The sequence below is a fragment of the Arvicola amphibius genome, chromosome 2 (assembly GCF_903992535.2).
Source record: "Arvicola amphibius chromosome 2, mArvAmp1.2, whole genome shotgun sequence".
Taxonomy (NCBI): domain Eukaryota; kingdom Metazoa; phylum Chordata; class Mammalia; order Rodentia; family Cricetidae; genus Arvicola; species Arvicola amphibius.
The window spans coordinates 134,745,648-134,756,553 of record NC_052048.2 but is presented as its reverse complement, the minus strand read 5'-3'; the positions used below and the strand labels follow the sequence as shown (position 1 = coordinate 134,756,553).

General features: G+C 35.8%; 1 pseudogene; it reads left to right on the top strand.

The window, feature by feature from the left end:
* Positions 1–9,868: 9,868 nt before the first annotated feature.
* LOC119806967 lies at positions 9,869–10,816 on the top strand (annotated as a pseudogene).
* The last annotated feature ends 90 nt before the right edge of the window (positions 10,817–10,906 follow it).

Below are 10,906 nucleotides of genomic sequence, written 5' to 3'. Positions count from 1 at the left end.
CCACCCAAATAAGAAAGAATATACCTTCTTCTCTGTAGCTCATGGAACCTTCTCGAAAATTGACCACATACTCGGTAACAAAGCAAACTTCCACGCATACACAAAAATATTAGTAAGCACTTATGTCTTATTGGATAACCAAGGAATAAAGTTAGAATTTAACATTAATTCAACCCCAGAAAGCCTACAAACTCTTGGAAATTGAACAGTCAACTACTGGACCACCCCTAGGTCAAGGAAGAAATAAAGAAATAAATTAAAATCTTCCTTGAATACAACGAAAATAAAAACACAACATACCCAAACCTATGGGACACTATCAGAGCAGTGCTAAAAGGAAGGTTCATAGCTCTAAGTGCCCACATTTAAATAAAATGGAGAAAGCTCACATTAGAAATTTAATAGCACAGCTGAAAGTTCTAGAAAAAAAAAGACTCACCCCGTAGGAGTAGAATATAGGAAATAATCAAACTGAGGTCTGAAATCAACAAAACAGGACCACAGAAAACAATCCAAAGAATCAATGAAACAAAGAGCTGGTTCTTTGAGAAAGCCAACAAGATTGACAAACCTTTATCCAAATTAATCAAAAGGCAGAGAGAGAACATGCAAATTATCAAGATCAAAAATGAAAAGGGGGACATGACAACAGACACTGAGGAAATTCGGAGAATCATTAGGTCTTACTACAAAAGCTTATATGCTACAAAGTTGGAAAATGTAAAAGAAATGGACTTGTTTTTAGATAAGTACCACTTACCAATTCAAATCAAGACCAGGTAAACAATTTAAACAGACCTATAAGTCATGAGGAAATAGAAGCTGTCATAAAAAAACCTCCCAACCAAAAAAAGCCAAGGACCTGATGGTTTTAATGCAGAATTTTATCCGAACTTCCAAGATGAGATGATACCTATACTCCTTAATGTGTTCCACATAATAGAAACAGAAGAGTCATTGCCAAACTCTTTGTACGAAGCTACAGTCACCCTGATTCAAAAACCACACAAAGACTCAACCAAGAAAGAAAATTACAGTCCAGTCTCACTCATGAACATCGATGCAAAACTTCTCAATAAAAGTTTGGCCAACAGAATCCAAGAATACATCCAAAAAAATTATTCATTACAATCAAGTAGGCTTCATCCCAGAGATGCAGGGCTGGTTCAACATATGCAAATCTATCAATGTAATCCATCACATAAATAAACTGAAAGAAAAAGAAACCATATGATTATTTCATTAGGTGCAGAAAAAGCGTTTGACAAAATTCAATGCCCCTTTATGATAAATGTTTTGGAGAGTTTAGGGATACAAGGATCATACCTAAATATAACAAAAGCAATATATAGCAAGCCAACAATGAATATCAAGTTAAATGGAGAGAAACTCAAAGCCATTCCACTAAATTCAGGAACAAGACAAGGCTGTCCACTCTCACCATATCTCTTCAACATAGTTTTTGAAGTTCTTGCAATAGCAATAAGACAACATCAGGAGATCAAGGGGATTTGAATCATTAAGGAAGAAGTCAAACTTTTGTTATTTGCAGATGATATGATAGTGTATATTAGTGACCCCCAAACCTCTACCAAAGATCTCCTACAGCTAATAAATAACTTCAGTGAAGTGGCAGGATACAAGATCAACTCAAAAATATCAGTATCCCTCCTATACACAAAGGAGAGAGATTATGAGAGGGAATTCAGAGAAACTTCAAATTTTATGATAGCCACAAATAGCATGAAGTATCTTGGGGTAACTCTAACCAAGGAAGTGAAAGATCTATTTGACAAGAACTTCAAGACATGGAAGAAAAAAATTGAAGAGGACACCAGAAAATGAAAAGACTTCCCATGCTCGTGGATGGGTAGGATCAACATAGCAAAAATAGCAATTCGACCAAAGGAAATCTATAAATTCAGTGCAATCCCCATTAAAATCCCAACAAAATTCTTCACAGACCTTGAGGGAACAATAATCAACTTTATATGGAAAAACAAAGAATCCAGGATAGCCAAAACCAATCTTATATAATAAAGGTACTACGGGAGGCATTAGCATCCCTGACTTGACTATTACAGAGCTACAGTAATGAAAACAGCCTGGTATTGGCACAAAAACAGAGATGTTGACCAATGGAATCGAATAGATGACCTGGATATTAACCCACACACCAATGAACACCTGATTTTTGACAAAGGAGCTAAAAGTATACAATGGAAGAAAGAAAGCATCTTCAACAAATGGTGCTGGCAAACTGGATGTCAACCTGTAGAAGAATGAAAATAGATCCATATCTATCATCATGCACAAAACTCAAAGCCAAATAGATTAGAGATCTGACCACACTGAACCTAATAGAAGAGAAAGTGGGAAAGAGTCTACAACATATGGGCACAGAAGACCACTTCCTAAGTATAACCCCTGTAGCACATACAATAAGGGCAACATTGAATAAATGGGACATCCTAAAACTGAGAAGTTTCTGTAAAGCAGAAGACACTGTCAGTATGACAAAAAGGCAGCCTACTGATTGGGAGAAGATCTTCACCAACTCCACAACAGACAAAGTTCTGATCTCCAAAATCTATAAAGAACTCAAGAAACTAGACTTTAAAATGCTAATTAACCCAATTAAAAATGAGGTACTGATCTGAACAGAGAATTCTCAACAGAAGTTCAAATGGCCAAAAGACACTTAAGGTCCTGCTCAAACTCTTTAGTGATCAAGGAAATGCAAATCAAAACAACTTTGAGATACCACCTTACACCTGTCAGGATGGCTAAAATCTAAAACACCAATGACAGCCTTTGCTGGAGAAGATGTGGAGTATGGGAACATGCATCCCTTGCTAGTGGGAATGCAAACTTGTGCAACCACTTTGGAAATCAGTGTGGCGGTTTCTCAGGAAATTTGGGATCAACCTACCCCAGGATCCAGCAATACCTCTCCTGGGAATATACCCAAGAGATGCCCTAACATACTACAAAACCATTTGTTCAGCTATGTTCATAGCAGCATTATTTGTAATAGCCAGATCCTGGAAACAACCTAGATGCCCCTCAATGGAAGAATGGATAAAGAAAGTGTGGAATATATATGCATTATAATACTACTCAGCGGTAAAAAACAAAAACATCCTGAATTTTGCATGCAAATGGATGAAAATAGAAAACACCATCCTGATTGAGGTAACCCAGACCCAAAAAGATGATTTGGTATGTACTCACTCATTAGTGGGTTCTAGCCATAAATAAAGGACATTGAGCCTATAATTCATGATCCTAGAAAAGCTAAATAGGAGGTGAACCCAAAGAAAAACATATAGTTATCCTCCTGGATATTGGAAGAAGACAAGATTGCCAGGCAGAAATTGAGAGCTTGGGGGTGGGGGTAGGACAGGGGGAAGGGGAAATGGGGTGACAGAAGTGAGAAGGGGAGGATGGGGACAGCTTGGGCGAGTGGGAAATTTGGGATGAAGGAAGAGTGGATATGGGGGCAGGGAAGTATATATCTTAATTAAGGGAGCCATTTGAGGGTTGGCAAAGACTGGACTGTAGAAGGGTTCCCAGGGGTCCAAGGAGATGTCCCCAGCTTGTTCCTTGAGCAGCTGAGGAGAGGGCACCTGAACTGGCCCTATACTGATGAATATCTCGCATATCACCATAGAACCTTCATCTGGTGATGGATGGAGATAGACACAGAGACCCACATTGGAGCATTGGACTGAGCTCCCAAGGACCAAATGAGGAGCAAAAGGAGAGAGAACATGAGCAAGGAAGTCAGGGCCATGAGGGGTGCGTCCACCTACTGTGATGGTGGGGCTGTTCTGAGAACTCAACAAGGCCAGCTAGACTGGGTCTGATGGAGCATGTGATCAAACTGGATGCTCTGAACATGGCTGACAAGGAGGGCTTACTGAGAAGCCAAGGACAATGGCACTGGGTTATGATTCTACTGTATGTACTGGTTTTGAGTGAACCTAGTCTGTTTGGTTCCTCATCTTCCTAGACCTGGATGGAAGGGGGATGACCTTGGACTTCCCACAGGGCAGGGAACCCTGAGTTCTCTGTGGACTGGGGAGGAAGGGGGAGGGAAAATGGAGGGAGGGGGAAGGGAAATGAAAGGAGTGGAGGAGGTGGAAATTAGTAATAATAATATAACAAAATTGAAAAAAAACAAAAAACTGTGTTACAGAACTAAACATATAATTCTCAACAGAAGAATCTCAAATGGTCAAAAGAAATCTTTATATAGCAGGGATATGTAAGTCAAAATGATTCTAAGATAACATATTATACCACTTAGAATGGCTAAAAAGAAAAACACTAATGTTAGCTTATCTTGGAACGAATGTGGAGTAAGTAGAATACTCATTCATTCCTGCAAACTTGTACAACTCTGAAAATCAGTATGGCAGTTTCTCAGAAAATTTGAAATCAATTTACCTCAGAACCCACCTATACTACTCTTGGGCGTATATCCAAAGAATGCTCAATCATGCTACAAGGACATTTATTCAATCTTTTTCATTTCTAATGATTTGTTTTGTATTTTAGTATGTGATCTATTTTAGAAAAGTTTCTTTATAATGCAGAGTAAAATATGTATTTTTTTGTATTTGGGTGGACTGTTCCGTAGGCATTTTTAAGTCCATTTGATATATTAGGTCAATTAATTCTGTTGTTTTTCTATATTTTTCTTTGTGAGATATCTTGTCGATTGGAGAAAGTTGAGTATTGAATTCTCCTATTATTAATGGATTAGTGTTAATCTCTGTCTTTTAAAACAGAGATAGATTTTTTTTTAGATTTTGTATCTCTTAGTTTGGTGTGCATATGTTTAGGGCAGTAATAGCTTCTTTGTTAAGTCCTTTGATCAGAATGCAGTTTCTGTCTTTCTTTCTGTTGATCAGTTTCTGTTCCAAGTCTATTATCTTAGGTGTTCTGATGGCAACACCTTCTTTATGTGTGATTCCATTTGATTGGAATACTTTTGTCTAACCTTTTACTCTAAGGTGGTGCCTTTCTTCATAACTGAAATCTGTTTCTTTGAGGTAACAGATAGATTTTATTTCTTAAAATTTATTCAATCACTCACTGTCTTTTGAGTGCAAAATTGAGGCCATTCATGCTTGAATTTTTATAGAAATGCATGTGCTAGTTCTGGCCAACACGTTGTTGGTTTTTGTTCTCATTGGTCATTATGGTTAAATAATTATGGCTCATGTTCTTTCCAATGACTCTATGTTTTGCTTATCCCTCTGTTTACCCCAAAATAAATCTTTCTGTATTACGTATTTTTCATTTGTTGAAGTTAAATTATTTTTAGGCTGTAAATGTTTGTAATATTGTTCCTTTTCCTTCAATCATGACAGTAATTTTGCTGGCCATATTGTTTTAAATTGGCTGTCATTTAGAACTTGGGTGGTATTATTTCAGTATCTTTGGCTTTGAAAGCTTTCCTTGAGCAATCAGCTATTCTTTGAGAAGTGTTCTTTACTTGTGATTTGTACTTTTTCCCTTGCAACTTTTAATGGACCTTTATTCTTCTGTCTCTCCAGCGTTTTAAAAATGAGATGCTATGGAAATTTCCTTTTCGGGTCTTGCCTTTAATGTATTCTGTATGCTTTTTCTATATGTGTGGATGAGTTGTTCCTTTGTATGGGACAGTTTTTTTTAAGATCATCTTGAAGGTCTTGTGTTTTCCAATGACTTGGAATTCTTCTCCCTCACCTGTGCATAGAATTTCAAGGCTTGATTTCTCCATGGTATCCCACATTAACAACAGTGTCTATATATACACTTGACCAACTAAGTTACATCCCCAGGCCCATAGCTCAATATCTGATGATTATATCACCTCATGTCTGTGGCCCCTGTAAGAAAGATTACTTTTTCCAAGTGTATTTATGTATATTTTCATAAATTTAACAAAAGTGAATTAATTTAATTTCTTGGTGAGGTCATTAAGCCACGGTAAAGTAAGTGTGGAGGCTATTACGGAATATTTTGGAAGCAGGAAGGATTCCTTGAGGAATTAAATGTTTTTCTACTTCTTATGAATGTGATGTTCTTTTTACTTTATCTTTGTCCAAAAGGACAGGTACCTACTAATCCGCACAGAGAGATAGGGACTGAGGAGAAGAGTTCACACATGGGAAAACCAGAGCTCAGCTGCTCCTTCTCTAGTGTTGTCCTGGAATTAGAGAAGTTCACTCTTCCAGTTAATGGTACCACTTCCTAACAACCTCAAGCTCAGAACTTTCCTCTTTCCAGGTGACATGATAATTATGGGTCTAGAGAGAAATCAGCTGATGACATTTCTTCCTTATAAGTACTGCTTAGGGCCTCATTTCAAATGGATGTTTATCAAAGGTCCTACCAGGTGAGTGTTTCTTTTTCTCTTCATTAATAGTGAGAGATGTGAGTGGTAGAATAAAGCAGAGTATTCTGTAATAAAATGTTTAGAATTTATTTTTGAGCCTAATTGTATCAATAGCAAACACAACAGATGTCTGTAAATATAAAATATCAGTGTAATGATTTGTAAAAGAACATAGTTTTCACTTGCTATGACTTTTGATTGTCAGGTATGTGATGTAGAGGTGGCATTTTGGAAAGAGGACAGGGCCTAGAAGAAGTGTTGATAGAGAGACAGGGAAGGCTAACAGGGTGAAGGTGATCAATGGGTATTATGTTTTGAATGAAAATATAATGAAATCTCTCTGTTTACAGTAAATGTTCATTCATATCTCTGTAAAATGTAACCTCAAATAGAATATTTTTATGAGCATATCTGCCTATGGATTCTCCTGAGGGTGTACTCTTATAATTCTATAAACATGGTTCCTCCTTGCTAATGGCAGCTGTGTTAAATTTCCAACCCTCTCACAAAACACCTGAAATGGCTTAGAGTTTGAGAAACAAAGAACACACATTCATTGTTCTGCAAGAGTACATCTATAATATTAAGATATATGTATATGCATATAAATTATATTTTATATTTTATCATCTTTTTACTTTTCTTAGAACTATGCATTGATTTATATAAAACTTCATCAGGACTATGCAACAAATATTAACTAATTTAGTGTTTATCAGTATTTTCTGTTCTGTTAAGTTTGTGTATACTTAGAAATTCTTAGTCAGGTTTCACTTCATGACTTAGTAAAATGTAAGATGGTCTTAACCTTATATTAATAAGATTGAAATTTTTCATAGATTTTTTTATTCTACTGTAATCATTTCTAATGAAGCAGATTTTCTTTGGTCATCTCAGAAGTATCTGGAATCATACTTCACTTTTCATCAAATTCTTTTTTCTCTTCATATTATATTTTCATAAAATTAAAACAAACTATATGCATTATTTCAATGTTATCTTTACAAAAATGTATACTGAGTAATTTTCAGTAGGACTTTCAGTGTTTAAATTATAATGAACTAATTTTCAATATTTAAGTTTTCAAAGTTGAACATTGTTAAACTGCTACTGATATAATATCAAGTAAGCTTTTCATTAGCAGTGAAAAATAATTTCAGTTCTTGAACAGTATCCAATTATTTAAAATAAAATACCCAAAGTTCTTTAATAGTTGCAAAATACAATTGTTCATTAAAATATGCATACAGAAAATGTGTCAAATAAATTTAAGTTTAGCTGATGAATGTCATATGTCCATTTTAATATTTCTGGGATATCATTTTAATACATACAAGAGACTCAAATGGAAAGTGAAGTCAGGTGTGGTAGCACACAGCTATGAACCCAGCACTTTGAAGGCTAAGACAGGAGCTTCGTTAGTTTGATTGAAGTCAGTCTGAACTAAGGCTGAGCTTCTTCCTCTATCTCCATTTCTCCCACACACAATAGAGCAAAACTATAGTGGTAAATATATAATGTAGAATTGCAAAATCATTGTTTTAAAAATGGAATAAAAGGATGCTAATAAATGTCATTTATTCACTTAATAATAAATAATGTATATGTGTGATATGTATGATTTATGTTGGCATATTCATGGGGATATTATCGCATGGTCTCTTATTGGCTTCTGAATTATTTCTATATATACATGAATGCATATATATCTGGAATATACAAGTGAAATTCAAAATGCAATTGGCCACTCTTTCTTACAAGAATTTTAGTTGGTATAGTTTTCTATTTCTCTATCACAGAATTGAATTTAAAGTAATAAATCATACTAATTTGATAAAATAATCATACTGGTAACCACATTAAATAACTAACAAAAGCCGCAACTAAGACTGTTTGTTGAATTTATAAAACTGTCTATGTGTTGTTGAGATATGATAACACTGGGACCCTTGATTTCCACTGCGTGGGGAGGAATCTCTTTTAAAACAGAGATTCTAAAACAGGTTCACTATGCGGTCATCTTTGGCAAGTTCATGTTTTTCACATTGTGTTAAAAGCAGTGTTTTTCTTAGTGTCACATGCTCTCTCTTGTAGGGGTCTCCAAGCTCCACATCTTCAGATGTGTGTATTTAGCCTTTGTAAACCACAGATATCAGGAAAGCAAAATGGGGCCATGGCCAAGAGGGGGTTGATCGTGGTAGCAATGGAGAGAAGAATAAAAGGGTGCAAGTAATCTTATCAGGGAAATGTGAAAGGGTGGGCTCCTTAACAGGGAGGAGGGAAGAACATATAGAAGGAGGTGGGTAGAAATTATAGGGGAGTAGCAGGATATCATAGATTTGAATCGGAAAATGAGAAAATTGGAGTTTCTTAGTTAAAATGGAGGATTTAATTACAGAAGATGGAGTAGGTAGGTAAAGTATCAAGGGATGGGTGAAAAAACCCCAAGAAAATAATACTATTAATGATTTACTCCCCACCATTGTCCTGCTGTGAAAAATAACATTTGTCTTGATAGCTGAGTGTTTGTTCTTTAAACCATAAGTAGAGATCACACAAGTTTTAAATGGGATGGGAAGTAAACTGGGAGAGAACTAGGAGCATTTATAACAATAATGGTTACACAATTAATACGGTGTGGAAAGTGGACTAATGAACTCCAACTGTATCATTGTCTTCATTTCCAGATTCTAGAGTGGTGAGTTCATTGAAAAATAAAAATAAATGAATTGAAATAGACATACCACTGATTAAAATAGTGGGATTATCATGAATTATCAACTGTAAATCCATTAGAATTATGAATGAAAACATGGAGAGTTGTAAAATGGAGCTTATTAAAATTATGGAATATAAAACTGACTCACCTCACTCTTTTGGATATATTTTGTGATTTTCCCCAGATCAACATAATTTTTAATCAGTTGCACAAATATGATTAATGCTCCTGTATTCTCATCACTGCTGTTTCCAGTGTTAACTATAATATGAGGAAATGTAAGTCAGATCAGTAGGGTTCAATTTCTAAGGCATGCAGTCTAGGTGCAATACAAGCACATAGTATGCATTTTGATAGGATATGGCTAAGAATGCATTTATCATGCTCAATATGTTGTATGGCCAGGAGAAATATTGAGGTTATTTAGAAACATAGGCCATGTCTAATGTGAAACTTCAAAAAATAAAGATATGTGTTAATCAAGGATAAATAGGCAAAACAGAATGATGATTTAGACATACTGACCAGTTAATCAAAAGTTTGCTGAATACTCTATTATTTTTTTCAGATATTTGAAATAGATTTCCACAACCATCTGTATTGGGATCTGGTGTGCTCTTGAGGAAGAAATCTGGTCAGTCGTCCTCATCAACTTAGACTATGAAACCCAATATGGACAAGGTCAACAGAACCACCATATATGGGCTGCACATGCATGCTTCAGCATTGCCAGGGCATAAATTTCATTCTTTCTTTTCATGTTTTTAAGGTGAATAGAATTTCTACATATGTCCTCATTAAGGATTGTTCTTAATTTCCAAGCTGGACTTGGACTCCTGGCCAACATGTTTCTCCTTGTTTTTTATACTTTCATAATTCTAGATCATAGACCTAAGCCCATGGACATGATCTCCTTTCAACTGACCTTCATCCATATAGTGCTGATCCTCACAGGAGGGGATATTTGGCTTTGGGACATATTTGAGTCACTAAACATTGATAATGACTTCAAATGCAAGACAAATTTTTATATAAGCAGGGTGATGAGAGGCCTCTCCATCTGTGTCACCTGCCTCCTGAGTGTGTTCCAGGCTGTCACTATCAGTCCCAGTACCTCTTTGTTGGCAAAATTTAAATATAAACTAAAAAAACACATGATTTCTGCTTTCTTATTTATTTGGTCTTTTAACTTGTTATTCAGTATCAACCACATCTTATATGCTGGTGCTTTTACCAACATGAGCAAGACCAACCAGATGAAGGTCATTAAATTCTGTTCACTGTTCTCCATGAACTACATCATCAGGGCACTGATTTTAACAGTGTCAACCTCCAGAGATGTATTTCTTGTAGGAGTTATGCTGGCCACTAGTGCATACATGGTGATTATCTTGTTCAGACATCAGAGGCAACATAAGCATCTTCACAGCCTCAGCCACCTGAGAGCATCTCCTGAGAAAAGGGCCACCCAGACCATTTTGCTGCTGGTGGTCTCCTTTGTGGTCACATACTGGGTGGAATTCATAATCTCATCCACTGCAGTCCTGTTATGGATGTATGACCCAGTCACCCTGAGTGTTCAGAAGATTGTGATGAATGTCTATCCCACAATTACTCCTCTGATACAAATCAGTTCTGATAACAGAATAATCAATATGGTGAAACACATGCAATCTATGTGCCATCAGATTTTTAAAAAGAGATAATTTTTCACACTTTTCATAAAATGATTTATTTATTGTTTTTATATTCATGAGTATTGTGTCAGCTTGTATGTATCTGTTAATTCCTGGTGC